At 39.1% G+C, this 24,732-nt stretch overlaps 1 pseudogene; it reads left to right on the forward strand.

Moving 5' to 3' along the window:
* The first annotated feature begins 24,121 nt into the window (after positions 1-24,121).
* The window catches only part of LOC128290584 (uncharacterized), a 40,522-nt pseudogene continuing 39,911 nt past the window's right edge, over positions 24,122-24,732 (forward strand).

The raw sequence follows: 24,732 nt of genomic DNA on the forward strand, positions 1-24,732 counted from the left end.
TCGTCAATCTGAAATTCCGATTCCTCATTCGAAACACATTCGGCTCGCTTAGCGACCAATTCGGCGTCGACCTTCTGAGATTCGAGTACTTGATGAATCAATAACGGTTTGGTCTCTAATTCGACTACTAGCACCTCATCGGGTGAAACGGATAGATGAGCATCCATCGCTCTCAAAGCAAACAGTGCCTTGCGACTTAAGGCATCGGCCACCACGTTGGCCTTTCCCGGGTGATAATCAATGATGAGTTCATAGTCTTTCAACAACTCAAGCCAACGTCTTTGTCGCAGGTTTAAATCTCTACGAGTCATCAAATATTTTAGACTCTTGTGGTGCGAATAAATGTGACACCTTTCCCCAAACAAGTAATGCCGCCATATCTTCAAGGCGAACACTATGGCTGCTAGTTCAAGGTCATGGGTCGGATAGTTTCTCTCATGCGGCTTTAGTTGTCTCGACGCGTAAGCCACAACTCGACCTTCTTGCATCAACACACAACCTAACCCAAGCAAGGATGCGTCATCAGATATGACAAACTCTTTATCGGACTCTACTGTACTAGTACGGGGCCTCGGTTAAGCAGGTCTTTAGTTGATCGAAACTTTCTTGACAAACGTTCGACCACTCGAACTTAACATCTTTTGAAGTAGTTTAGTCATCGGTGCAGCTATCACCGAAAAACCTTTCACAAATCGTCGATAATATCGGCAAGCCCCAAAAGCTCCTAACCGGTAACATTCCTTGGTGGTTTCCAATCGACTATGGCGAAATTTTGTTCGGGTCCACCACGAAACCCGATCGCAGACACCACGTGCCCCAAAAGCTAACCTCTTTCAACCAAAATTCACATTCTTGAACTTTGCGTATAATCGCTTATCTCGTAAGATTTGCAACACTAGCCTCGGTGTTCGGCATGTTCGGTTTCATCTCTCGAATAGACCAAAATGTCATCGATAAATACAACTACGAACCAATCCAAGTATGGCCTGAAAATTCTATTCATTAAATCCATAAACACCGCAGGGGCATTAGTGAGCCCAAACGGCATCACCAAGAATTCGTAGTGACCGTACCTTGTTCTAAAAGCGGTTTTGGGTATGTCCGATTCTCGGACCCTCAACTGATAGTACCACGATCTCAAATCTATCTTTGAAAACACTGAGGCTCCCTTTAATTGATCAAACAAATCGTCAATTCGTGGCAGCGGATATTTATTCTTTATCGTCACTTTATTGAGTTGGCGATAGTCGATGCACAACCTCATGGTTCCGTCCTTCTTTTACACAAACAATCTTGAGTGCGCCCCATGGAGAAAAACTCGGTCGGCGAAACCTCTATCCGTCAATTCTTGCAATTGAACCTTCAATTCCTTTAACTCCGTTAATGCCATACGATCACGGGCTATTGAGATCGGCGTCGTACTGGTACAACCGATGCGAATTCCACTTCTCGAACCGGTGACAATCCGGTAACTCCTCGGAAAAACATCGAATACTCACGGACCAATTGGTACCGATTCAAGTTTCCTTTCGTCTCTTTGCTATCAAGCACATACGCAAGGTATGTTTCACACCCTTTTTTCACATGTTTCGGCGGTCATTGAAGATATTATCGACGCTCCCTTTAAATAGGTAGACTCAACTCGAACTATCTCATTATTTGCACTTGTGATGCCCAAAATTGACCCTAGTCGAAAGGTGGTCTCGGGACCACAAAACCGAGGCATAAAATAATTAAAATTTATTTTGATGCCTATAATATGTGTGCTCATGTATGACATTTTATGATGATTGATTTAGTGTTATAAGGGTGAATTCCACAAGAAAGGACTTAGTAATGAACTTTGAAAGTATGATAGGAAATGTGTGATGACTAATTAAAGCATGCATGCAAAATAATGGACTTGCATGTCAAATTCCCCCTTTATAGGTGGTGGCGGCCATGACAAGGAGGATGGGCTAAACATGTCATGAAACATGTTTTGTTGGTGCATTAGGGTGAAATAATAAACAAAGGTGTATGGGTGATAAAAAATGAAAAAAATGTGTGTAAGTGTGGTAATCCCCCCATTGCCGTGAGTTGTAGAGAAGGAAAGAAAAAATTTTGTTCATCCTTTCTTTGAGCCAAAACTAAGGACGAAGGAGGATTTTTGCTTCATGCTTGGTTTGGAAGAGATCTAGAAGGAGATTTGGCTAAGTTTGCATCAAGATTAAGGTATGTATGAGGTTGTGTTAGGAGTTTCATGCATGTTTTGGTTGCTAACTTGATGTGCATGTTAGCCATGGCTCAAATCTTTGTTAAGCCATGGAAATGGTATTTGGCCAAAGTTGTTATGGTGATAAAGCCATTGCATGCTAAGTGTGAAGCTTGATGATGATGCATGCAATGATGGATTGTCTACTCTTGAGTAAGATTTTGAGCTTTCTTTTGTTTTATCATGATTGAAGTTGAAAAGGAGCATGATTGTCATATTCGGCCATGATGCATTCATGAGCATGGTTCATGCTTCTTGCATGTTAGTTAAAATTTGTGTTTTGGATGGCTATGGACACCTTGAAATTGGCCATGCTCATATATGTATATATATGTTTGCACATGATGTTTTGGTTATGAAGGAAGTGATGAATAAGTTTGTTTAAAGAAGAAGATGTTGAAGAATAATTGTGAAATTGTAAGCACATTCGGCCTAGCACACATATGAGTGCTTGATGCTATATTGTAAGTTTTGAGCTACAATATGCAAAGCATTAACTAGTAAAATGCATGCTGTTTTTGTGTGGTATTAAGTGCATAATTGGCCTCAACATGGACAAGTATATTCGCCTTGGGTAGCCTATTGAAGGCCTTAGCTTTTCCTTGATGCTCGAATAAATTGTATTGAATTGCTTGATGTAGTATAAAATGTGCATGACCATTGTGTATTCAAGCTAAAGGGTGGCCATATGACCATTTAAATTCCTTGTCATATTCGCCATAAGCTAGCACAATGAGGTTTTGATAAATTGAATTTGTTTGAATTAGCTCAAGAGCTAAGAGGGCTACAATTGGACAAGGGAAGGAAAAGTAATCGAATAGCCGTAAAAGCCGTTCGACAACATCCGAGGTAAGTCCTCAAGAAGTGACCTTACTTGAATTATGTGGAATGAAATATGGATGTATTGATTATTGATTTATGTGTGTATGAGTATTCGAATGATACCGGGCTAAGTCCGAAGGCGATTATGTTAGTGATTATAATTGTGTTTGAGCCTTAGTAGCGAAAATAAATATGTATGTCCAATGATTATTGATGTATGTGTGCATGAGAAATTGAATGATATCCGGGCTAAGCCGAAGACAATTATGCTGGAAATTATAACGGGTTAAGACCGAAGGCAATTGTGCTAGTGGCTACATCCGGGCTAAGACCAAGGCATTCGTGCGAGTCATTCTATCCGGGCTAAGACCGAAGGCATTTGTGCAAATCGTGATATCCGGGTTAAGTCCGTGAGGCCTTGGTGCGGGTTACCATAACCGGGCTATGTCCCAAGGCGATTGATCGAGTAGCGACATCCGGTTAAACTCGAAGGTATGTGATTTGAAAATTATAAGCTTGCTGGAAAATTTCAGCTAATGCACTTGTGAAATTTCCCAATGACAAGGTAAGTGCGGTGTGTGCTTTGCTGCGCTAGGAGTAAGCGTGTGAATATCCGCTCCTATGATGGAACGAGTTATCGGCCTTAATGAAGCCGTTATTTGTGTATGAACATAAGAGTTGGGATGGTGAAGTAAGTATGATTATGTGAATGTGCATTAATGAAATGATGCATTTAACTATGTGAATGTATTGCTGTAATTAGAGTTGATTATATTCCTTGAGACTTACTAAGCATAAAAATTCTTACTCATTGCTTTGGCTCTCGGTTTTCTAGATTTCGCTCGATAGCAATCGGATTCGGGATCGTTGAAGTCGAAGTCATCACACTATCAAGCCCCCATTTTGGTATAAATTCTTGGTTGAACTTGAAATGGCATGTATAGGACTACCCTTGTTGGTTTAAATATGTTATGATGTATATGTATGCGGCCATGCGAAAATGGCTCGTAATAGTGAAGTATCAACTTAAAACTATTTGCGGTTTGTATATATATATATATGGTGTCATGATGTGACTATGAATTGGAAATGGGAATGTTGGTCACATGATCAGCCATTGGCATGGTTAAAATGATCATATGTGGACCTATGTAAGGCAAGACTAGTTGGTTCATGGAGACTACAAAATAGGTAAGACCTACCTTAAAACAGATGCTGCCAGCTGCAGTAACGTGAATGTGAAAAATCACCAAAATTTGTAGGAATGGTATTAAATAGTGAATCAGCTATGTAAATGAACATTGATGAGTCTATTTTCATATGGAAGAAACGAAATGGTCATAGGAGTTACATGTTAAGAGATATTAAAGCTATTGTGAGACAGGGCCAGAACGGTTTCTGGGTTCCTGTCGTAACTTTAAAATTTACTATAAATTATCCAGAAAGAATTAGGAGACATACCTTATATGTACAGATTCCATTTTGAGTCTAGTTTAATTAGAAACAAACGGCACCAGCATTAAATCCTTGTACAGAGAGATATTCAAGTTATACCGCGCGAAGGTCAGAGCAGTCGATCCCTGTAACATGGGTGACTTTAACTAATAAACTGTGCCAATTGGCCCGACCAAAAATTCTAGAAATAAATCCATGGATGGATATATGAGTCTAAATTCAGGGAAAATTTACGAAACCAGTTTCCGAGTTTTGAAACTCGAGATATGATTTTTAAGGCGACAGTGACGCAGTTTTTCCAGCCTGACTGGAAATGTCCAATGGATGGGCAAAACAAGTGAACTTGGCTTGCTAACCCCTCGTGTCCGACACCGGCGATGGTCTCGGGTTGGGGTGTTACAATTTTATTGGTATCAGAGCCACGGTTTAGTCGATTCTAGGACTACCGTGAGGTGTTTGGGGTCTAGCTATACATGCCATTAAATGATGAATCGATAGTGTGGTGATTTCTGACAATTTGACTTTGAGTTTGTTTATAGCAATGGATCCCGATCCCAACCGAGCAATAGCTGATGATGTGGAGAGTGTGGCGCTGCTCTGCACAAGGGACAGCGCGGCGGACTCTCAACCTATGGCCAGCAATCCGAATGATGAGGCTAGGCAAGCCTTTTATAGTGTGATGAGCGAATGGTTTAATCAATACATTCGAACTAACACGGCTGTCCCACAACCTCCATTCCCGACAAATGCAACCCCGCACCTACAATACCTCCGTGAACTGACCAAATAAGGTCAAGTAAGCCCCGGTCGATAGGATTCGAAAACATGGGGCCACTTGAATTTAAAGCTACGGATGATGATGATGCGAGCAGCTGAATTTTGGTTGGACAACACTATCCGGTGCTCGATGAGCTATCTTGTACACCGATGAGTGCTTCAAGTGTACCATCTCCTTGCTAGGTGATTCCACCTACTATTGGTGGAGTACTCGACTTGTGGTACCTAGAGAGCAAGTGACTTGGAAATTCTTTCAAACCAAGTTCCAAAAAAAAAAAAAAAAAAGTATATCGATCGAGATTCATCGACCAAAAGCGAAGGAATTTCTTGATCTTAAGCAAGGTTCTATGTCGGTTACCGACTATGAGCGAAAATTTGTGAGGCTTAGCGGATACACGCGAGAATGCATTTCGTCCGAAGCTATTATGTGTAAACGCCGAGGATGGGCTGAATGATGATATAAGGATGTTCGTTGGCATTCTCGAAATCGAGAGATCGTAGTACTTGTTGAGCGAGCTTGTAAAGTCGAAGAGCTTAGAAAGGAGAAACAAAAAGCTGATGTGGGAGCGGAGAATTTCGAAGAGGTCCTCGGGAAAGTCTCTTCAACAGCAAGAAGAGATTTGAGATGATGTGAACCGGTCTAGAGGCGCTTTGGGCTTTTCTAGGCGAGGACGCGATCGACCCTGTGACCACACGAGTCACTTCGATCGCCGATGGTGGAAATGATCGAGAGAGGCGGAGTGTCAACATTGTGGCAAATGGCATTCGGGGAGCTGTTGGTTTCGTGATCGCTCTGCTATAAGTGTGGATCGGCCGACCACTTTAGGAAGGATTGCCGAGGATGCTTGAGCAGAATGTGAGTCGAGTGGAAACTCGGGTGCTACCTTTGCTCGAGGTAGGCCACCTAGAAATATGGGCAATGTCGATGGCGGTCGAGAGGATCTAGAGATGCTACCATCGGATCTCGAGGCTCGTGCTCTGCGAGGACTTATGCCATCTGCGCACGCGAGGATCTTGCCTCTCGGATGTCATTACCGGTGCTTTCACTCTTTTCAATACTAATGTGATTGCTTTGATTGACCCCGGTTCTACTCAATCTTATATATGTGAAACCTTAGCATCCGAAAGAAGACTTTGCCTATTGAGTCTCTCGAGTTTGTAATTGGTGTCAAACCCTTGGGTCATTCGTGCTTGTCAACAAAGTGTGCAAGAAAAGTCCCCTAGTGTTCCGAGGTTCTTGTTTCCGGCGGACTTGATGCTTTTTCCGTTCGATGAATTGACGTTATTCTTGGTTTGGATGGGTTGACCATGCACGATGCGGTTGTAAATTGCAAAAGCAAGACTATCGATTTGAGTCTTGCGAATAACGAGATAATTCGGGTTAAGTCTACGGACTTAAAGGGTTGCCGGTGTAATATCGCAATGTTGGCCCGAAAATATGTAAGAAAAGAGTGCGAAGCGTACCTTGCGTCGTGCTTTCGATGACAAGGAATCGAAAAGAAACCGAATCGTGCGTGGTTTGTGAATACCGGATGTTTTCCTGAAGAATTGCGGGTTTACCACTGTTCGGAAATAGAATTTGGCATCGAATTGGTACTGGTACCACTCCAATTCGATAGCTCCGTATCGTATGGCACCAACGGAATTAAAGGAGTTGGAAGCTCGATTGCAAGAATTGGTGGATAGAGGTTTTGCTCGCCGAGTTTTTCGCCTTGGGGTGCGCCGGTGTTGTTCGTGAAAAGAAGGATGGAACCATGCGGTACGTGCATCGATTATCGTCGACTTAATAAGCGACAATAAAGAACAAATATCCGTTGCCACGTATCGATGACTTGTTCGATCAACTAAAGGAGCCTCGGTGTTCTCGAAAATAGATTTGAGATCGGGCTATTATCAATTGCGAATCCGAGATTGGACGTACCCAAGACCGCCTTGAGCGAGATATGGTCACTATGAGTTCCTAGTGATCTTGTTTGGGCTCACTAATGCCCTGCGGTATTTATGGATTTAATGAATCGGATCTTTAGACCATATTTGGATCGATTCGTAGTTGTGTTCATTGATGACATCTTGGTCTATTCATGAAATGAGACCGAACATCTTGAACACTGCGGTTAGTCTTTGCAAATTTTACGGGATAAGCAATTATATGCTAAGTTCAAACAAGTGTGAGTTACGGTTAGAGAGGTTAGCTTCTTGGGTCATGTGGTATCTACATCGGGTATTCGAGTCGACGAATAAAATTTCAGCCATACTTAATTGGAAGCCTCAGAAATATCTTGAGGTTCGGAGCTTTTTGGGGCTTCTTAGGTTATTACAAACGATTTGTAAAGGCTTCTCAACGATAGCCACGCCGATGACGGCTTACTCCAAAAGGATGTTAAGTTCGAATGGACGGAGAAATGCCAAAAAGTTTCGATCAACTGAAAACTTATTTGTTGAAGCCCCAATTCTAGTGCAACCCGAGTCCGCAAAGAGTTTGTCATCTATAGCGCCTCTCTACTTGGGTTAGGTTGCGTATTAATGCAAGAAGGTCGAGTTGTGGCCTATCGTCGAGGCAATTAAAGCCACATGAGAAAAATTATCCGACTCATGATCTCAAATTGGCGCCATCGTATTCGCCTTAAAGATTTGGCGACATTACTTATTTGGTGAAAGGTGCCATGTATACTCGGATCACAAAAGTCTCAAATATTTGATGATCCAAAGAGACTTAAATCTGCGACAAAGGCGTTGGCTCGAGTGTTAAAGGATTACGAGTGGTCATTGACTATCACGGGAAAGGCGAATGTGGTTGCGAATGCCTTGAGTCGTAAATCATTATTAAGCTTCTGGCGATGAGCGTGCACTTATGCATTCGATCCGATAGTGTGTTAGTAGCTGAATTGAAAGCCAAACCACTATTGATACATCAAATTCGAGAAGCTCGAGAAAGTCGACGACGAGTTGGCGCAAAAGCGAAATTTGTGAGTGTGTTCGAACAAGGATTGAGTTTCAAATCGATGATGACGATTGTTTGAGGTTCAAAAGTCGTCCGTGTGTTCCAAAGAATTGAACTCATTTCGATAATTCTGAATGAAGCCCATTGTAGCCGAATGGCAATCCACCGGGAGTCTGAAGATGTACAATGATTTGAAGCGTCGGTTTTGGTGGCATGGTATGAAGCGAGACATCTCGACTTTGTTTGAGATGTTTAATATGTCAACAAGTGAAAGCGGAACTTGGTGCCTTCAAGATTACTTCACCAATCACGATACCCGAGTGGAAATGGGATCGAGTCACAATGGACTTTGTATCCGGACCGCCATTGTCGACAAGTAAGAAGGATGCGGTTTGGGTCGTGGTAGATCGATTGACTAAGTCGGCCCACTTTGTCCCGTGACGTCGGATTTTTCAATTGACAAATTATTTGAATTATACGTTTCTCAGATTGTGAGATTACACGGGTGCCTATTTCCATCGTGTCGGATAGAGATTCGAGATTTACCTCGCGATTTTGGAAAAAGTTGCAAGAAGCTTTGGGTACCAAGTTGCATTTCAGACCGCCTTTCACCCCCAAACCGATGGTCAATCCGGCGGATAATTCGAGATACTTGAGGATATGTTAAGATGTTGCGTCCTCGAGTTTAGTGGTTTATGGGAGCAGATTTGCCGTTGATTGAATTAAACACAACAACGACTTTCAATCAAGTATTAAGATGGCACCCTACGAGGCCTTATGCGATCGTAAATGCCGTACACCATTGTTTTGGTGAGCTCGGTGAAAGCAAGATTTTCGGGTGGATTTGATTAGGGATCTGAGCAGAAAGTGAAAGTAATCCGTGAAAGTCGAAGATAGCCTCCGATCGTCGAAGTAAGTCGACGCGGACTGAAGCGTAAGGATATCGAGTATCGGTGGGTGATAAAGTGTTTCTCAAGGTATCGCCTTGGAAAAGATACTCGATTCGGCCGTAAGGGCAAGTTGAGCCGAGGTTCGTTGGGCCATATGAGATATCCGGCGAGTCGATCCGGTGGCATATCGTTTGATTTTGCCCCCGAACTCGAAAAGGTTCACGATGTCTTTCACGTTTCGATGCTTCGACGCTATAGATCCGATCCATCGCATGCGTGATTAGTCCATCGAAATTGAAATTCAAGCTAATATGAGTTATGAGGAAGAACCGATTCGTATCCTATCACGAGAAGTGAAAGAGTTGTGAAACAAGCGGGTTCCGCTAGTAAAAGTGTTATGGCTCAAGCACGGGATAGAAGAAGCTACTTGGGAGACCGAGAACTCTATGAAAGAGCGATATCCAAACCTATTTACGGTAAGATTTTCGGGATGAAAATTTCTTAAGTGGGGAGAGTTGTGACAGCCCAAAATTGACCCTAGTCGGAAGGTGGTCTCGGGACCACAAAACCGAGGCATAAAAATAATTAAAATTTATTTTGATGCCTATAATATGTGTGTGCTCTTGTATGACATTTTATGATGATTGATTTAGTGTTAGAAGGGTGAATTCCACAAGAAAGGACTTAGTAATGAACTTTGAAAGTATGATAGGAAATGTGTGATGACTAATTAAAGCATGCATGCAAAATAATGGACTTGCATGTCAAATTCCCCTTTATAGGTGGTGGCCGGCCATGACAAGGAGGATGGGCTAAACATGTCATGAAACATGTTTTGTTGGTGCATTAGGGTGAAATAATAAACAAAGGTGTATGGGTGATAAAAAATGAAAAAAAATGTGTGTGAGTGTGGTAATCCCTCCCCATTGCCGTGAGTTGTAGAGAAGGAAAGAAAAAATTTTGTTCATCCTTTCTTTGAGCCAAAACTAAGGAAGAAGGAGGATTTTGCTTCATGCTTGGTTTGGAAGAGATCTAGAAGGAGATTTGGCTAAGTTTGCATCAAGATTAAGGTATGTATGAGGTTGTGTTAGGAGTTTCATGCATGTTTTGGTTGCTAACTTGATGTGCATGTTAGCCATGGCTCAAATCTTTGTTAAGCCATGGAAATGGTATTTGGCCAAAGTTGTTATGGTGATAAAGCCATTGCATGCTAAGTGTGAAGCTTGATGATGATGCATGCAATGATGGATTGTCTACTCTTGAGTAAGATTTTGAGCTTTCTTTTGTTTTATCATGATTGAAGTTGAAAAGGAGCATGATTGTCATATTCGGCCATGATGCATTCATGAGCATGGTTCATGCTTCTTGCATGTTAGTTAAAATTTGTGTTTTGGATGGCTATGGACACCTTGAAATTGACCATGCTCATATATGTATATATATGTTTGCACATGATGTTTTGGTTATGAAGGAAGTGATGAATAAGTTTGTTTAAAGAAGAAGATGTTGAAGAATAATTGTGAAATTGTAAGCACATTAGGCCTAGCACACATATGAGTGCTTGATGCTATATTGTAAGTTTTGAGCTACAATATGCAAAGCATTAACTAGTAAAATGCATGCTGTTTTGTGTGGTATTAAGTGCATAATTGGCCTCAACATGGACAAGTATATTCGGCCTTGGGTAGCCTATTGAAGGCCTTAGCTTTTCCTTGATGCTCGAATAAATTGTATTGAATTGCTTGATGTAGTATAAAATGTGCATGACCATTGTGTATTCAAGCTAAAGGGTGGCCATATGACCATTTAAATTCCTTGTCATATTCGGCCATAAGCTAGCACAATGAGGTTTTGATAAATTGAATTTGTTTGAATTAGCTCAAGAGCTAAGAGGGCCACAATTGGACAAGGGGAAGGAAAAAGTAATCGAATAGCCGTAAAAGCCGTTCGACAACATCCGAGGTAAGTCCTCAAGAAGTGACCTTACTTGAATTATGTGGAATGAAATATGGATGTATTGATTATTGATTTATGTGTGTATGAGTATTCGAATGATACCCGGGCTAAGTCCCGAAGGCGATTATGTTAGTGATTATAATTGTGTTTGAGCCTTAGTAACGAAAATAAATATGTATGTCCAATGATTATTGATGTATGTGTGCATGAGAAATTGAATGATATCCGGGCTAAGCCCCGAAGACAATTATGCTGGAAATTATAACCGAGTTAAGACCCAAAGGCAATTGTGCTAGTGGCTACATCCGGGCTAAGACCCGAAGGCATTCGTGCGAGTCATTCTATCCGGGCTAAGACCCGAAGGCATTTGTGCAAATCGTGATATCCGGGTTAAGTCCGTGAGGCCTTGGTGCGGGTTACCATAACCGGGCTATGTCCCAAGGCGATTGATCGAGTAGCGACATCCGGTTAAACTCGAAGGTATGTGATTTGAAAATTATAAGCTTGCTGGAAAATTTCAGCTAATGCACTTGTGAAATTTCCCAATGACAAGGTAAGTGCGGTGTGTGCTTGCTGGCGCTAGGAGTAGGCGTGTGAATATCCGCTCCTATGATGGAACGAGTTATCGGCCTTAATGAAGCCGTTATTTGTGTATGAACATAAGAGTTGGGATGGTGAAGTAAGTATGATTATGTGAATGTGCATTAATGAAATGATGCATTTAACTATGTGAATGTATTGCTGTAATTAGAGTTGATTATATTCCTTGAGACTTACTAAGCATAAAAATGCTTACTCCATTGCTTTGGCTCTCGGTTTTCTAGATTTCGCTCGATAGCAATCGGATTCGGGATCGTTGAAGTCGAAGTCATCCACACTATCAAGCCCCCATTTTGGTATAAATTCTTGGTTGAACTTGAAATGGCATGTATAGGACTACCCTTGTTGGTTTAAATATGTTATGATGTATATGTATGCGGCCATGCGAAAATGGCTCGTAATAGTGAAGTATCAACTTAAAACTATTTGCGGTTTGTATATATATATATATATGGTGTCATGATGTGACTATGAATTGGAAATGGGAATGTTGGTCACATGATCAGCCATTGGCATGGTTAAAATGATCATATGTGGACCTATGTAAGGCAAGACTAGTTGGTTCATGGAGACTACAAAATAGGTAAGACCTACCTTAAAAACAGATGCTGCCAGCTGCAGTAACGTGAATGTGAAAAATAACCAAAATTTGTAGGAATGGTATTAAATAGTGAATCAGCTATGTAAATGAACATTGATGAGTCTATTTTCATATGGAAGAAACGAAATGGTCATAGGAGTTACATGTTAAGAGATATTAAAGCTATTGTGAAACAGGGCCAGAACGGTTTCTGGGTTCCCTGTCGTAAATTTAAAAATTTACTATAAATTATCCAGAAAGAATTAGGAGACATACCTTATATGTACAGATTCTATTTTGAGTCTAGTTTCATTAGAAATAAACGGCACCAGCATTAAAACCTTGTACAGAGAGATATTCAAGTTATACCGCGCGAAGGTCAGAGCAGTCGATCCCTGTAACATGGGTGACTTTAACTAATAAACTGTACGAATTGGCCTGACCAAAAATTCTAGAAATAAATCCATGGATGGATATATGAGTCTAAATTCAGGGAAAATTTACGAAACCAGTTTCGAGTTTTGAAACTCGAGATATGATTTTTAAGGCGACAGTGGACGCAGTTTTTCCAGCCTGACTGTAAATGTCCAATGGATGGGCAAAACAAGTGAACTTGGCTTGCTAACCCCTCGTGTCCGACACCGGCGATGGTCTCGGGTTCGGGGTGTTACAGCACTCCTCAAATCAATGGTTTTCTTTTCGCAGTTCACCACTGCCTCATGTACGGTCAGCCAATCCATACCAAGAATAACATCGAATTCATCAAATGGTAGAAGCATCAGATCGGCCGGAAAACAGGATTCTCGAATTATTAGGGGGCATCTCTTGCACACTTTATCAACGAGTACGTATTGACCCAAAGGGTTTGACACTCGAATTACGAACTCAGTAGACTCAACAGGTAGAGTCTTACTGGATGCTAAGGTTTCACATACATATGAATGAGTAGAGCCAGGGTCAATCAATGCAATCACACTAGTATCAAAGAGAGTGAAAGTACCAGTGATAACGTCAGGGGAGGATGCCTTCTCTCGTGCGCGGATGGCATATGCTCTAGCAGGAGCACGGGTCTCGGATCGAACAGCCGTATCAGAGGCTCCTCTCTGATTACCACCCCTACCTCCAGAAATTCTCGGGGGCCTACCTCTAGCCGTCGTTCCACTAGGTCTTGCACCTTGCGTCTTATTCCTCTCATCTAGCTCCGTGCAATCTCTAATGACGTGGTCCTTCGAATTGCATCCATAATAGGCCCTATTAACAGACTTACCCCAACATTCACCTAGGTGTCGTCTTCCACATTGGGGGCATTCAGGTCTCTCTTGACAATTATTGCCCACACTAGCTACCGAAGTAGCTCGGGAGTCCGTCAATGGTCGGGCTCTGATGGAAATTCCCGCAGTCGCCCTCATCTTATTAGTGTCCTCCCTGAACTTCTTTACCACCGAGAACGGAGCTTTACTCGCCGATCTTTTATGATAATCTCTTGCTTCAAATTTAGCCTTCTTCTTTTCCTTTCCAAGTTCTTCCGCCTTGCAGGCTCGTTCGACTAGTGTTACGAACTCCTTTATCTCCAAAATACCCACTAGCAGCTTTAAGTCTTCATTCAATCCTTCTTCAAATCTTTTGCACATAGCAACCTCATCAGCCACACACTCCAGAGCATACCGACTAAGTCTTACGAACTCATGTTCGAGATCGAGATCTGATCATCCGGCCCGCTTGAGTTCCAAGAACTCCTTACGCTTCGATCGATGAACAGTTGACTAATGTATTTCTTTCGAAATTGGATTGAAAGAAATCCCAAGTAACTCGTTCATTTGGGACTATGGAAATTAAAGTCCTCCACCAATAGTAAGTGAGTCTCATAACAAGGATATAGCACACTTAAGACATTCATCGGTGTGCATGACAGTTCATCTAACACTCGAATGGTGTTATCGAGCGAATCGGCTCTTTCGGCATCATCATGACTATGGCCTTGAACTCCTCGGCCCCGCTTCCTAATCAAGTCTCTGGTGGTTTGCTTAGCCTTACAGGATCGATGAATCGGAGGCATTGAGGACTCTTGGGGCAGAGTATTTAAATTCGGGAATGGTTGGACAGCCGGGTTGGGTCGGGCATATTGCGCGACCCACTCATTCATCATAGTGAAGAAGGCTTGTTTCACCCCTTCATTTTGATTATTCGCGGATGACTGAGGCTCAACAGGCGGTGTCCCTAGCGCGGGAGCAGCCGCTACACTTTCAACGTCATCCGCCAAGGGTCTCTCTATTCCGGGCTCCATTGCTAATCAAAACAAAAATTTCAACCGTCAGAAGTCATGACATTATTAAGCACTAACAAATTGGCATGTATAGCTAGACTCACACGCTCTATGGTAGTCCTAGAACTGACTAAACCATAGCTCTGATACCAATAAAATTGTAACACCCCAAACTGTTACTGTTATTGTTCCGGATTTGTTCAGATGAGCTACTCTATGTACCGTATTGCTATTGTTAGTGTTACTTTTTTGGCTTCGGCCGATGAGGCACTATGTGCCATACTGGTGTGTTGGTTGGATCCGTGTATCCGTCGAAAAGTCGAGTCATGTTAATAGGGGTAAATAAAGGTATAAAATAATTGATTATTTCTGAATAATTGGATTCTTAGAATAATTGGTATTCTTGAATAATAGATTATTCTTGAATAATGAATATTCTTGATAAATGATCATTACTGAATAACTGATTGTCACTGAATAAATGACTATTACTGAATAACTTAATTACTACTGAATATCTGATTTTACTAAATAATTGACTATTACTAGATAACCGATCAATTGATCGATACTGAATAACTGGTTATTATTGAATAACCGATTATTCTTGAATAAATTTATTCTTGAATAAATAATTGTTCTGATTGTTAATGAACATTACTGATTGATTGATTGCTATTGAAATTAATAAATGATTTGAAATTTAAAATAGACTAAAACATTGGTTAGAAAGTGAATGTTTGAATACTCATTGAGTTTGAATAGTTCGATATATATAAATTAATAAGTTTTATAATTGCTTAAGTGTTGATTATAGAAATACCCTTGAGTGTATACTCGGCGTAAGGTTTGTTTCGCATGTGAGTTAAGTGAAGGCTAGATGTTGAATCGGCATCCCAGCCGATCCACGAATTCAATGAGGTAAAGTATGTTGAGTATTGATAATGGCATGTACCTAGGATGTTTAATGAGAGTCATTTAGGTTGTAAAAGTATTGATGAAATAAGTAAATTATGGTTGGCAACGGTATATAGTATGAATTTTAAAATTTATTAGAAATTCGTAGTGATTCTAAATTAGTTCCGAATTGAATTTACTGTTCATATTGGACCGCGAGGGCCCATTAAAGGGATGACATCTTAAAACTAGGATGAGTGTGAATATTTATTTTAATTAATGACCGGAATTGGACTGTACTAACTGGTAATGTCTCGTAACCCTGTTCCAGCGATGGTATAGGGTTAGGGGACGTTACATTTCACAAGTATATATATATACCGAACTAATATCCAAACATATATTCATTATCTCATTTCAACAATTAACCGAACATACTTGTCAACCAAATGGAATTATTATTATTACAAGTCATAGCCAAATCATTTTAATCAAGAGTAACATAGCAAATATAGTTCATACTTATGGGTATATTATAGTCGAATCTTCCAAAACACATCCAAATTACTAATCAACTTCAATGCTCCACAAAACACATATCACAAATATTATTCATCCATAGTATAAGATACCATAGCCAAAATAAACTCAAAGCATAAGCAAACATATTCGAAATTAACATGGAAATTAAGTCATTTTCGCATGGCTCAAATTATACAAAACCAAAATCTAACATTTCAAAACACATTTCGAACCTATACATGCCATAATTCGAGTTTGATTATTTAAATATGAAGCTATAGATATTGTGATAGACTTTGCTGACGATCCCCGAGCTTGTAACTTGAATCCAAAATCTATAAAATAGAAACACACATAAAAACACAGAGTAAGCTTTTGAAGCTTAGTAAATCAGAAGCAATTAAACATTCCAAAATTATTATCAACTTATTTAAACTAAACTAAATTATAGTATCATAATATATCAGATCCACATTTATGTAATTCATTATAAATATATATTTTCATACTCAATTATCACCCTGGCAGAATACTCATGAAGCCAAATTATCATTATTACCATTTATATTCCACAACCAACTAGTCACTGTAACGTACTTCACATACCCATTAGCATATAAACTCATATGTAATCGCATAGTTTCATATGCATATATTAACTATGAAGCCGAATACATATAATCATGCATGCCTAATACTAAGTTTCATTTCAATAATAATTTCAAGGCCAATTATACTTGATTACGTAATCCCCTGTATCAAAATAATTCATCATATTCATATATTAAATATCTAATTGAAATTACTTCATCATATATGCACATGTTTAAAGATTATTCATGATAAACAAGTTACTAAGTCACAAAGTCAAATACACATATCACATTCGCATATATTCTTCATTTGCACCCTTTCAAGATTTGCAACAATTAATCAAGGTACTTACTTACTTTACCTCAAATAGGTAACGAGTTATGTAACACCCCAAACCCGTGACCGTTATCGGATTTGAACACGTGGTGTTACCGGCTTACTTCCCTTTTTTTCTCTCTTGACAATAATTGATTTCAGTTCCAGGCAGGCTAGCTAACTGCGTCACTGTCACCTTAAAAATCATATCTCGAGTTCCAGAACTCGAAAATCAATTCTGTAAATTTTCCATGAATCTAGACTCATATATCCATCCCTGGATTTATTTCTAGAATTTTTGGTCGGGCCAATTGGTACATTTTATTAGTTAAAGTCACCCATGTTACAGGGGTCGACTACACTGACCTTCGCGCGTTACAACTTGAATATCTCTCTGTACAGGGCTTTAATACTGGTGCCGTTTGTTTCTAAAGAAACTAGACTCAAAATGGAATCTTCACATATAAGGCATGACTTCTAATTCTTTCTGGATAATTTATAGTAAATTTTCAAAGTCGCAACAGGGGACCCAGAAACCGTTCTGGCCCTGTCTCACAAGAACTCTAATATCTCTCAGTATACTGCTCATATGGTCGTTTCGTTTCGTCCATATAAAAATAGATTCATCAAGGTTCAATTTCATAATTTATTCACTATTTAATTCTACTTATACTATTTTTAGTGATTTTTCAATCTCATCTCACTGCTGCTGTCAGCAACAGTTACTGCAGTAGACTATGCCAATTTCATGAATCTTTCCTTGGCCTTACTAATCATCCATCATACATGACACAATTTATGGCCACCTTATCAAAATTAAAGTTTCTAAGACTCGTGGCTATAGGTTCTAGCATCCCACTCGACGACCACATAGGCCATTTTCACATGGCTTAAAGTTTACAACCCACAATTCAACAAAATATAATAGCCTATACATGCCAATTGTTCTCCTAGTTCAACTACGAAGACAATACCAAAAGGTTTCAGCCGGAGTGATGACTTCAACAACGGTTCCGAGCACGCAACAATTACGAGTCCAAAAGACCTAAAATGGGTGACAAGAAAACACCGAGTGAGTTTATAACTCAGTAAGTCTTAAGCATTCAACAACCATCCATTGATAAAGTTATCACAACATGAAACAATAACGAAGCTGGGTACTCATCCATATCGAAACTATACCATAAATCCTCGGACCTTTCGGTTCAATCTCATACCAAGTTATACATCCACATTTCATATTCTATACAATAAGATATTTGAGGCACTTTACACACCAACTCATTCACACCACAATCATACAATTGCAATCATCACATAGATCTAAAGCTTACCAAGCTCAACCCTGAGCATGAATGTATTTCCTATTCGTCATGAGCTCAAGGTACTTACCCGATCCGCTGTCCATACTCAACTCGATGGAGACACACCCTCCATATAATTGTTCGATCGGAGATATATATATATATATATATATATAGTACGCATACGATGCTTAATACTCGATTTCGCACACTTAGTGCCATGCGATTTAAGCCCGCACACATAGTGTCATACCCTTGAGCTCGCACACCCAAAGGTCAGTATATTTCCAGCATGCACACTTAGTGCCATATATTTCCAGCATGCACACTTAGTGCCATATATTTCCAGCATGCACACTTAGTGCCATATATTTCCAGCACGCACACTTAGTGCCAATCTCGTCACCGTACACACGTATTGCCCGCACACTTAGTGCCGAAAGTAAACTTTCTACACATTTCAACAAATGTCATCACTCCATACACATACATTTTCATTTATATATATATCATCCCATTAAACACAATTGCATAGATTTTACAATCATTTAAGCAATATCAAACATATGTGCTTAATGACTTACCTTGTGTTGGGTAAAATGGTTCCAACTCGGCTATTCGATGTTCTTTCCTTTGCTTTTGCTTGATTCTCCCCCTCTAGCTTCTTGAGCTAATCAATAAATTAACTAGTTTAACCGTCTTGCCAAATATTTATACATATATACATGACATCAATAATACTATCATCATTAATTCATCAATTCACAAAGTTTTATTTCACGAACATTTGACCCATTTTTACCTCATATGGCGAATGCTACATTCATTACCCAACTAGCCATTCAACAATTTTCAACCTCATTACCACCCTTTTTATGTCTAATCGTCTAAATGAGATCATAAACATGCCTAACTATAGCCGAATGTGCAACATTAATCTAGCATTTCCATTGCATTTAACACTTAACATTTATCCCATCTAGGCCAAATTTTGCTAGCACACAAGCCTTTGGCGAATGTCCTTGACCTCTAGTCACCCAAAAATTTCTTTGTTCTTTAAAATTCATCCAAGACTACATTCGGCACTTCCAACTAATAATTTAGGTGCTCTCAAGCTCATTCACAAGTACTATTATATATCACATTAAGCATTAAATCATTTTGCAACATCAATTTTATAGCATGGCGAATACTCATGCACATACACACATAACAACAAGAACTCAATGACACAAAATCTCCTTTTGTTAAACATTGAACCCACTCATCTCCATGCTTTCATCACAACAACATCAAAACACTAATTAGGAAATACAACATTCTTGGCGAAATTTAACTCACCTAACAACTTAGTTTCGATCCAAGATTCAAGGAAAAATTTGAACCAATCCTCCAAACTATGCATGCATTTTCAAGAGTGGCATAAAACATACCTTCTTGTATCAAAACACCTTAGTCTAGTAAGCTCCATGGCTGATTTTCTCAAGCTTTCCCCTTTCTTCTTAGTACATTCGCCATGCAAAGAAAAATGAGAGAATGGACACTTTTTTTTCTTTTGTTTTCATCATATTCCTTTTTTTTCCAATTTCATTTCTTTATTCTCCCTTACATCATGCACTAGGCCAACATGTCTAGGACATGTTTTCCTTGCCCATCACACCCATCTTGGCCGGCCACTATAGAATAATTTGGGCAATATTGACATGCAAGTCCACCTTTGTGTCTACATGCACAAATAAGCCATTACAATTTAGCCTATCATTTTTCACCATGTTTCACCTTGATCCCTATTTAATAATTTCTCATACAATTGGTAAAATTAGAGAATGAAACTTCCACATATGCATGCACACACATAGTAAGCATAAAATATAACAATTAATTATTTTTATAACTCGGGTTTGTGGTCCCGAAACCACTTTCCGTCTAGGGTCGTTTTAGGGCTGTCACAAGTTAAATCATACCTGGCATGTAGCTCATTTTACACATTCGAACTCAATTTACCTTTGCCCGATGAACCATTCGAAATTGGATAGGACACTCGAATAATCACACAAATCTTATAATGCCAACGTCCTAGATGTGATCTTACATATAGTCACATATCGATGCCACTGTCCCAGACAGGGTCTTACTCGAAAACACATATCGGAATCACATATCGATGCCATGGTCTTACTTGTACACATATATCGGAATCCTATGTCATGACATATGTATCCCAATTATTCCTAAGGTTCATACGGGGCTTTCGGACGTCGTAACTCGGTCAAAACAAATGCTTGAACATGGTTACCAAACTTATACACATTCGAAAATAACATGAATAAATTCATACATTACATACCAGCATATATATATCATTTAAAGACAATTAGGCACATCTATTCGCTTATAAACTTACCTTAGACGATGTAAAACAAAATGGAGCGGCTAGTCGACAACTTTCTTTTTTCCCCGATCCAAATTCGATTTCTTTAGTTCTTGATCTAAACATATTCAAATTAAGCTCATTCAAACATATTTTCATAGTCCAAAAAACACATAAATGGGCAAATTACCATTTTACCCCTAACATTTACACTTTTTACAATGTAGTCCTTTTTGCACAAAACACAAAATACACAAAATTTCAGCATACCCATGTTGAGCCGAATTTTGCCCACTCTCAAACATATCCGTATATTTAATTTATTTCACATTTTAGTCCCTCAAATTATTATTTTTTCAATTTAGTCCCAATAGCTCAAAATCATCAAAAACTCCAATACAAAATATGTTAATCTAAAACATATCTTTCATATTTCATCATCAAACAACAAAAATCAAAAGCTCTCAACAATAGCATAATTCAAAATATTCACTAAAATAAAAAATTCAAGCATGGGTTTTGTAGTACTCGAAGCAACGCACTCAAAAACGTAAAAATCATCAAAAACAGAGCTTAACTCTTACCTTGATTGAGCTTGAAAAGCAACTGAACCTAGGTTTTATTTTTTTTTCTTTCTTGTTTTAGTTTCGGCAATGAAAAAAATAATATGAACATGGCTTTCTCTTCTTTTTTTTTTATGTTTTATGTTATAATATATTTTATTAACTTATGATTTAATTTACTTATTTAACTAAAATTATAACAAGACCATATAATATATCTCCACCACCGTTCATTTCATATGTCAATGGGCTTTTTACCACTTAAGGGCTTCCTTTCATAAAGCCAATAACAATTCGACTCTTTGTACATTAAACTAACAAATTTTAATTTACGCAATTAAAGCCTTTTATTAAATCAGATACCTAAACGACAAAATTAAATCACGAAAATTTCATAGATATAAATTCACACAAAATAAACATAGCAAATAATTTTAAAAAATTTTTCTGACTCAGATTTGTGGTCCAGAAACCATCATTCCAATTAGGGTCTAAATCGGGATGTTACATAGATGGCTGGCCAAGGGGTGGCTTTTCGTCTACTATTTTTGGAAAATTTTAGCTGCCACATTCAGTTATAAAAACCCCCTTGACTAATCATTCAAGACATCCCTCATTTATTCACATCTCTTCTCTCTTCTCTGACTTTCTCCTCTCATTTTCCCTTTCAAAGTCCCTTGCTCTCTTGCTGATTTCTCCCCTTGAGAAAGGGTTCTTCTTCAGCCAATTTGGAGTAGCAATTGAGTGTTCATAGAAGCCTTGACCTGTGAGGACAACAAAGAAGGAAGAACGGAGCAACCTAGTCAAGCCACGGAAAAACACCGGATTTGATTCTTGTTCCCTACCTCTTTAATTTTTGTTGTTGTTATGATGAACATATCTATGAATATTTAGGTTGCTGGAATGGTTAATTTAATCAGCTTAGCTTGAATTTAATTCATGTTGGTTTGATTGCATTTCATCTACTTAAATTATTAAAACTGTGTTTATGCTGTTATAGGCCTTCGTAAAATGCTTGATTAAGTAAAATCATGCCTAAGTTATTCTTGCATTACAATTGTGAAGTAGCTAATGAATTAATTATTCAAACGGATTGAAATTGTAATTAATGGACATAATACTTAATCAGTGCATGTTTATTTTTCTAAGGTAGCTGAAGGTTAAATTAGCAATGTATCTGGCGATACACTTGCCTTGCATAACTTGCAAGATTATTGTGATTAAACTGTTTCAAGGTAAGAATACCTTGTTACCTCACATAGTCTTTTATGTGCTTATTAGATTTATTAATCATTTGAATTGACATAGGAATATGCAAGAGATTAGTTCAATTTAATGAGTATGTATGTGCCATAACATGTTTGCTTATTAAAATCTATTTAATCGTTTGAATTAACATAGGGATATGTTAAGAGATGAATGGATTTGTGTAAGTGAGTATGTTCATAAGTTAGCAAATTACCGAGTTGCTGTGAATTTATTCGTAATAGCATAAGCATGAGTTTAATAATTCTAAGTTAAAGTAATGTAATTAATCCAACACGATTATGTCATCTTGATTAAATCATATTTTGAAATCGTGAATTTGAGATTTATTTCTTTAGTTTAATTAGTTTAAAATCTTAGTTTTTAACCACCTTCTTCAAACAAAATATTTTTTTCACCAAAGTGTTCAAAATAAGCATTCATAAATAATTCTTTTCACAGTCCCTGTGGGTACGATAACTCGACATTTACTTGTCACTTTATTACTTGTTGCGATTATGTACACTTGCACATTTTCGTCGTTCCACGTGTCAATTTTCCACACGGGCGTGTGCCCTGTTTACCTTGAAATTTTTCAAAGTTTTTTCAAAGTACTCAGTTAAGTCCTGAATCTTTTTGGAAACTTGTTTTGGGCCTCGTGGGCTTGTATTAGAGTCTTTATGTTCAGTTTTCAAAAATTTTTAATTTGGACAAAAATTTATGGCACGAAAATGTTTGTAAGCATGTGTTTAAGTACGGTAACACCTCGTATCCTGTTCTAGCATTGAACTCGGGTAAATGGTGTTACATTTAGTGGTATCAGAGCTATGATTTAGTCGATTCTCAGACTAACCTAGCATGAGTAAGAGTCTAGCTATACATGCCATAAATATATTGCGACAGTGTGACGACTCCTAACAATTTTAAATTGTGTTTTCATTTCGGAAATGGATCCCGACGAAGCAATGGCAGATGATGTAGATAGTAATGTATCGACTCCCGCTGAAGGGACCGCGCTAGTAGAGAGCGGGCCCGTGATAATGAGTAAGGGTGGAGGGGCTAGAGAAGCCTACCTCCATATGATGGATGCCTGGTATTCAGAATTTGTTCGTGCAAATCCGGACACTCCACTTCCCCCACCTCCTTCGATTTCTCAGCCTGCCCATATGGCTCCCCAAGGAGTAGAAATGGTTAGGAGAGAAAAACCTCTGGTAGATAGAATTCGTAAGCATAGGGCCTAGGAATTTTGGGCTAAAATTGATTATGACCCAGAGAGAGCAGAATTCTAGTTGGAAAATACCATTAGGGTATTCAATGAATTGTCTTGCACCCTTGAGGAGTGCATAAAATGTGTTGTGTCGCTCCTGCAAGACTCAGCCTACCAATGGTGGAACACCCTTGTGTCAATTGTACTAAGGGAAAGAATTACATGGGAGTTTTTCCAGGAGGAATTCTGAAAGAAGTATATTAGTCAAAGGTTTATAGACCAGAAGAGGAAAGAATTTTTAGAATTGAAGCAAGGCCGAATGATGGTAACAGAGTATGAGCGTGAGTTCATGAGACTCAGAAAATATGCTAGGGAGTGCGTATCTACTGAAGCCACTATGTGCAAGAGGTTTGAAGATGGTTTGAACGAAGACATCAGATTGTTGGTTTGCATTTTGGAGTTAAGAGAATTTGTAGTACTTGTTGAGAGAGCATGTAAGGCCGGATAATTGGCCAAAGAGAAGAGGAGAGTTGATATTGAGTCACGTGACTCAAAGTGAAGACAAATGGGAAGATCATTTCAGACCTCATCCAAGATATCAAGGAAGTTTCCTACTCGAACAAATGCGTTGATGGGATTCTTGAGCAGAAACAAGAATAACAAGTATGCGGCGTCTAAAGCTCAGACCACTTCCATTGCGAGCGTTGGTAGTGCTCGACTGAATAGACCGAAGTGTTCGCAGTGTAGTAGACGACACTTCAGTGAGTGCCGAGGTAATGATAGAGGTTGTTTCAAGTGTGGTTCACTAGACCACTTTATTCGAAAATGTCCTGAGATGGAGGAGAAAGACAAAAAGGAAGATGTGAGAGAGAGTAATGCTCCTTTGAAGGGTAGACCACAGAAGAACCCTCGGAGTGGAGTTGGCAGCAGAGGTACACCTAGAGATTCTACTATGAGGTCCGAGGGCAGAGTGCCTGCAAGGACATACACCATTCGTGCCTTTTCTGTCTATGATATATCTGTGATTGCTTTGATTGACCCGAGGTCTACCTACTCTTATATTTACATGAAATTGGTACCTAGTACGAATATACCAGTGGAGTCTACTGAATTTGTGGTAAAAGTGTCCAACCCGTTAGGCAAACATGTAATAGTTGACAAAGTGTGTAGAAATTG

Source organism: Gossypium arboreum, chromosome 3, assembly GCF_025698485.1.
Source record: "Gossypium arboreum isolate Shixiya-1 chromosome 3, ASM2569848v2, whole genome shotgun sequence".
Classification (NCBI taxonomy): domain Eukaryota; kingdom Viridiplantae; phylum Streptophyta; class Magnoliopsida; order Malvales; family Malvaceae; genus Gossypium; species Gossypium arboreum.